The following is a 6898-nucleotide window of genomic DNA, read 5'->3' as shown; positions in this document are numbered from 1 at the left end:
GGCCCTCCGCAGTTGTGTGTAAGGAACTCTTGGCCTGTCCTGGGGTTTGGGGAAATCAGGATGCAAGCAGATACCGTACGCTCTGCCACGGGACCGTGAAGTCTGCGGAACCTCAGAGGAACACGGAGACAAACGGCTGCACGAGTCCCACAGGCCGAGCCTCAATGGGCGCCCGTGTCAAGAACACAGACACGCCGGGAGGGACAGCCGATGCAGTCAACGCCTGCAGCCCCAGCACTCGGCAGAGTCCAAGTGTGGGGGTCTCTGGTCAGGCTTCACCACAATTGCCATATTCTGTGGCAAAATTTTAAAAACAGGTTTTAACTAGTTATAACTCTAACTTGTTTTACACATAAACAGAACACAGGGTACCAACAGGCTCCAAAATACTTCACCTAGAACCAAGTCTAGAATGCAGATGGATGCTGCTCCGAGTGTGACGAGTCCCCTTGTAGTGTCATAAATCCTAGATCTAGGTGACTAAGTGCCCTTCCTAAACCAGACGGCACCCTGAGGCTCTGAGGGCACCCTCTGTCCCCAGGCCAGTCCATCAGCCCCAGCAGAAGCTTCTAGAGTAAGAGCCTGTGGATTTGTATTGGACGGATGCAAACCAGGCAAAGTCACAGGGGCTCGTTCTGGAAGCCCATCCGTTTACCCACTCATGCCATGGAGAGCCGTTCCCCCAACTCCACACCCGCAGTCATGCTGAACCACAGCAACTGGCTTTTAGGCCTTCAAGCCACTCCTTCTTGCCGCTGGACAGACCCTTCTCACACCGTGAGGCCCAGAGTAGCCTTAACAGGTGGTCCCAGCAGAACTGGCCACTGCATGAATTGATACTTTGTGTGTGGGGGGGTGGTTGTTCTTCTGTCACTCAGGCACAGTGCACCATAAGTACAGTGGTGCTATCATGGTTCACTGCAGCCTCAACCTGCCAGGCTTGGGTGATCCTCCAGCCTCAGCTTCCGAGTAGCTGGGCCCACAGGTATACATCACCACTCCTATTTAATTTTTTGTAGAGTCAGGGTCTTGCTATGTTGCCCAGGCTGGTCTCGAATTCCTGGGCTCAAAAGTGAACTGCTCACCTCAGCCTCCCAAGGTGCTGGGATGACAGGTGTGAGTCACTATGCCCAGCCTAGAATTGGTTTTTCTTAAACCTGAGTTTGACACATGAACCCCACTTACATAGATGTCAGCACACTCTCACAGCTCGAGAGTTTTTCTGAATCTCGATTCTGTCCGTTCAAGGTCAATATCTAAGAAAGGGTCAGAACTGACCCTCCCTCCGTGAAGCCTAAGAACAAATGCAGCAGCATCTCAGTGTATGAGGAGACAAAGTAAGAAGGGTGGAAAATACACACTGAAATTCTAGTGCTAGAATCATTATCACCAACACTTTAAGAGGCAATCTGCTTTCCAAAACATGTAGCTGCTGGATTAACTTCAAAGTCACCAGATTCCACAGGCAGGAGCTCAGAGGGGCACAGCTTTCTAAGGACGCACAGCCCGGGGCAGCGTAACAGCCTCGGGGCAAAGCAAACTAAACAAAGGCTTGGTTCTCTCAAGGACGAATGTGCTCAAGTCCTTCCAAATAGATTCTTCTTCTAAGTAAGTTAGATGCCTCCTACAATACTGTTTCCAGTGCCAGTGTGTTCAGAAACATGAAGTTGAAACTACATCTCAGGACCCCAAAATCACTACGCTAAAGGGACGTCAAGGTGAGGAAGAGCTTAGAGCAAACCTGCCTCCCATGCTCTTCCGAACAGAGACAGCTACTGGGGGGAGGGGGAAATAAAGCCACGTACCTCCTTCACAACCGATCCACAAGGAAATTCCTCATGGACAGAGGAGAGAATTCAAAGTCCCCATCTGCACACGGAGATAAATGCGGATCTGGCTGCTTCCTCTGGAAAGGTACACCAGAAACGCATTTGTCTGATCTACCTGTGACCTGGAAACCCCTCCCCGCTTGGAGCCGTCCCTCCCTTCCTGGACCGAACCAACGTACATCTCACATATATTGATGTCTCACGTCTCCCTAAAATGTGTAAGACCAAGTTGTGTCCCAAACACCTTGGACACATGTCCAGGACTTCCTGAGGCTGTTGCAGTGTGTCCTCAACCCCGCCTGAGGCTGTGTCTTTCACCTTGGGAAAATGAACTCTATGGGCCGAGAACAGTCTCAGAGATCCTTCTGGTTTTCAGGAAGCATTCTCTCCTGCGAGTATATCAATGAAATCATGTGGAATTACAAAATGCCACTTTAGTAAAGGCCAAAGGAATTAGGATTCGATGTGCTTAAAAAACAACACAAAAGTAACGTTCTATTTGTCAATGGACCATGAAGCCCACACCCCCTTTTGCAGTGAAGATGTCAAATGGGACGAGAGGCCCCTCCTGAGGATGCTACCCTCTGACCGCACTTCCCAGAGTCCAGTTTCCTGCTGCTCAGGGAACAGCAACCCCAGCTTCATGGGGCTCAGGCCTCCAAACCCAACTCCCACCCATGCTGGAGAATCACCCCAGGGACTAGCAAACTGGCAGGTGCAACTCTCACCTCATCCTCTTAAAGGGGAAAAGGCACCTTCCTGCTCCTCTTCCTGCTGGTGGGAACAGGGGCAGGAGCTGGAGGGTCAGGAGTCGGGCGGCAGAACGGAAACAGCCTGGGTCCCTGCTAGTCACAGTTGGCAAATGCCAAACATCCCCGACATTCACTTTGCAAATAAATCCTTCTCTTTTGTCAGGTCCCTGGTTATAAGTTTGCACCCATAACTTAAGAAGAAAAAAAAAAAAAACCTCAGGTAAAAAATCGGTGTTTGGCTGACAATATTTCAATTATCTTGGGGCCTTGGGTCAAATGACGGCAAAACAGGAAACTGAACGCTGTTATTCAGAAAACTACCTTCCAGCGCCGTCTACCCTCCCAGGCTGTCACCTTATGGTTGTTTGTCTGCTAGATGATTAACAATAACTGCTCTGAAAACCTAGGTGTACAGAACAGACAAGAAGTCAGCTTGGGTTGAGGGGAAGCAGGATAAGACCCCCTTCCCCGCAGGATGGTGGAAGAGGAGGAACCTTCAGCACCTGGATTTGTAGCATGCTGGATCTCTGAGAGCATCTCTCACAGCTCAAGTACAGCCAGACCCTCCTCTGACACAGCCTGTTCAGGCGAAGGTGGCACCTGCCCTAGAGACCCACAGCCCTGTGCGGGGCTCAGCTGGAGCTGAACTTGCCTCCCTTGGTAAGAGTCAGGGCCAGGGGTGGGGAGAGGAGAGAAGCAGCGGGCCTGAGGGGCACTGTGGAAACTCCATGCCATGCTAACTCTCGTCTGATGTGCTCCGGCCAAAGCCATGCTTCTCGGAGGGAGTTTCCCTTCACACATCCGGAAATCATCAACATCTAGTCTCCCCACAGAACAGATCCTTCCCCAGGAGGCAGATGCTTGGCTGTAACACGGGGTAATGAGGGGCGCGCCTTCGTGCCCATTCTGTCGTGTTTCCTGTTACCTATTTTACTTTAAGCTACAAATGATTCCCGTTTACACGGGACACAGTGACACAGACAACAAAACACATGAGATTCAGTGTGATCCCACACCCGTCACTGCTGACCTCAAGTGCTTCGTTCGTTTTGCTTCTAGAGTTTGTACTCTCTCCCGGGGTTCCAGGCCTGTGGAATCAACCAATCATAGATCAAGATTTTTTTTTAATGTGTTTGTACTAAGCATTCAGACTTTATTATTCATTAAACAACTACTCGCATGGCATGTGCATGGTATAGCTGTTACGAGCAACCCTGACATGACTGTCTGCAGGAGGATGTGCATATGTCATATGCAAACACGATGCCATTTTATTGCAGGGACCTGAGTGCCCACAGACCTTGGATTCCATAGGCAGTCCTGCAGCCTACGCCCATGGGCACTGTGGAATGGCTATAATAGAAAATATAGAGGTTTTAACCAGTTATATACTAAATCTAATTGTTTGTTAAGAAATTACCGTGTATCACTTGTATTATTTGGAAGTCCTTCCTGGCCCAGAGACTTGACATGTTCTTATCTTTTTGTCCATGGATCTAGACATTCAAGTAAGCTTATTGAACACAAATCAATTTTACAATTAAATTCTTACAGGAATCACACTCAATCTGTAAGCTGCTTTGGTTTTTAAAGTGAAATAACCAATAGTTTTGCAAACCAGCTATATCATAGAATAGGATAAAGCAGCCCCATGACATGCAAAAACATGGGGTTTCAAAGCTAACCAGTATAAAACACGTTACAAATCCCTAAATATGAAAACGTTTTACACAACAGATATTCCAGAAAAAAACGATGTTCAAAAAAGCCCTTTGCAGAAAAGCACTTTCCCCTTCATTTTTCACACGGTTTCCAGAAGCTTGTGTTGGGCGATGACCATGAACCAGAAGTAGCGTCCACTGCAACTACTGCCACCGCAACACAGAATATTAAGGCATTAAAAAAAAGGACACAGCATATTTCCTATTGTTGAGAACAGGTAGAGTGTTATAAAAATGAGAGTGTTCTAAAGTCAACAATGTTCAAATTCTAGGTCTCCCGCAGACACTAGACGGTAACCGCCAAAGCTTATGTACTTGGCAACGTTCAAGGAGACCAAGTTCAGAGCTGTCACAATGCAGCACCATCCTCACGCGATTATCTCAGGCGGGTTTGAGGGCAAGTGCCCCCGTCACAGTGGGAAAGCTGCCCAGCCCAGCACTTCCTGAGATCACAGACCTTCACCTTCCCACATCCGCAATAGTTCCTTTACACCGGGAACCAGACAGCAAAACCTAAAACACTTCCTCAAATCTCAAGACAGTCTTTAGAGCTCTTTTCCTTGCCCCTTCTCTTACTGAAAAAGCCTATTTGGTAAGCAATCTGTAGTGCTTCCCAGAGCTGGGGCGGAAGGAGAGCTGGTGTTGGGTAGACCGAGTTTCAAGCATGGGGAGACCAGGAAGTTCTGGAGATGGATGGCGGTGATCGTGGCACCACAGTGTGAACACACTTAATGCCTCCAAACCATACACTTAAAAATACAGTGCTATGTAATTTTACCGCAATCAACACACTGAGAAAACTCATCTATAATTACTGTCATTTCCAATATCTTGCACCCTGTAAGTTGCATTTGCTTTTGGAAATCCTCAGAGCAATCTTGAAAGACGAATACCCTATCATCTCTGAAACGCAGGGAAAGTCGTTCAAGGGTTTGGTTATAGCAAAGTAGCTGGAAAGCAAAGTGCCCATTAGACATGGCAGCCGTGGTAGCACAAACACATGGTAGGAAGATGGTGGTCATGCTACACACAGATGGGAAGGGTGTGGGGAGCCACAGCACCCGATACTCGGGAGGCACCTGGGCAGGAGCTGAGAATGTACCAAACACGTTCAATCATGTAACATTCACGGACCGTGAGTCCAGCCACTGCCACTGACATCCACTGTGGCCGGGGTGTCCTCTGCCACAGAGATACACACCCTGCCAAGGATAGTGTACAGATTAAATGTCAAAGCACAGACATGCTCAGGTCCCGCTGTTCACATAGAAGCAAACACAACACATTTCCCAGACCCCAGCAGCATGACTCTCCACCTGACTGCAACCCGGTCCCATTTATTCTCGAACCCAACTCTCCCGGACCCCACAGCATGACTCTCCACCTGACTGCACCCCATCCTGTGCATCCTTGCATCTGTGTCTCGGCCCTCACTCACACCCTCACTTCCTCGTTGGGTCAGGAACCAAAAGTCCACTGTGTCCCTGGTGCACTGAACCTTGTCAGGGGCCACTGGGCCGCATGCTGGGACACGCAACTAGGACCTCCCAGTGCACACGTTGGTCTCCTGCAAGAGGCTGGGCTCTTATGTGCGGGAGCCGGGAGCCGGCACCCACCCCTACAATTGACTGCATTCTTAGAAAAGTCACAGAAGGCCCCTCACCAACCCAGCAGCACCCTGAGGCCACATCCCACTTGCCTGCTGGCTCCTGAGTCTCCCACCCTGTGATGACTCGCTCCTTCAGTTCCCCGCCTTGAATCCACTGGTGCCTCTCCTCATGGGCCTCTTTCCTGTCTTCCTGTCATTTTCCTGTCAGCAAGCACATTTCCTGTCATTTCCCTGAAATGACATATTTCCTGTCATTTTCCTGTCAGCACGCACATGTATCCAGCCTGACCTTGCTGATGTGCTCCAGCTGGCCCTGGACTCGAACCGCGCTGCTGCAGCTTTCCATCAGTGTGACATCTGCGAGTTACCTCCTGGGAAATGCCAGGTGATGGTAACATCAACCAAGAGGCACCGCTGAGAAGCAGAACGTATGGTGCGGTGCCCAGAACGTCACGTCCTTGAACAGACACTCCGTGTCTTCTCCTCTCCTGCCAGAGCTTCACTGTAGGAAGGCGGCCATTCTTCCAGTGCTGCTACTTCCAACACCGGGGAAAGCAAGCTTCAGAAATGAACAGTGTCAAAGAGGCAGGACCCACCAGCAGGGCTGCTAGCGGCCGGACGACCGCAGCCCCAGCATTCCCCAGCCACCATGGCTGACAGCCCAGGCTCCAGAAATGCACAGCTTCAACCTTAGGAGTAAAAACCCTCCCAAGCCAACTATTATTTTCAACAATGGGATTGGGGAGTGGGGTGTTCTAACCCTGCCTCTCTCGACAGCACAGATCATCAGATCCCAGTTCTTATAGGATTGGGGAGTGTGGGGGGGTGGTTCTAATCCTGCCCCCCTTCATAAAAAAGAACTGGGATCTGATGATCTCTGCTAGGTCAGTACTTTGCTTCCGCCACATGCAGTCATCCTCAGCACCACGAAAAGTCAGAAGCATTGAGTGATGATACCAATACCAACACGTGCGGTTCTGACAGCTC

General features: G+C 49.8%; 1 protein-coding gene across 1 annotated transcript in view; it reads left to right on the top strand.

Moving 5' to 3' along the window:
• LOC139359168 (disco-interacting protein 2 homolog C-like) overlaps positions 1–6203 on the top strand; it is a 62123-nt gene extending 55920 nt beyond the window's left edge. Inside the window, exon 8 of the mRNA XM_071081592.1 lies at positions 6178–6203. The gene's annotated coding sequence lies outside the window, so the exon portion shown is untranslated. The remainder of the gene's footprint in view (positions 1–6177) is intronic.
• Positions 6204–6898: the final 695 nt, after the last annotated feature.

The sequence above is a fragment of the Macaca nemestrina genome, chromosome 16, assembly GCF_043159975.1.
Source record: "Macaca nemestrina isolate mMacNem1 chromosome 16, mMacNem.hap1, whole genome shotgun sequence".
NCBI classification, from domain to species: domain Eukaryota; kingdom Metazoa; phylum Chordata; class Mammalia; order Primates; family Cercopithecidae; genus Macaca; species Macaca nemestrina.
This window is presented reverse-complemented; position numbering and strand designations above follow the sequence as displayed.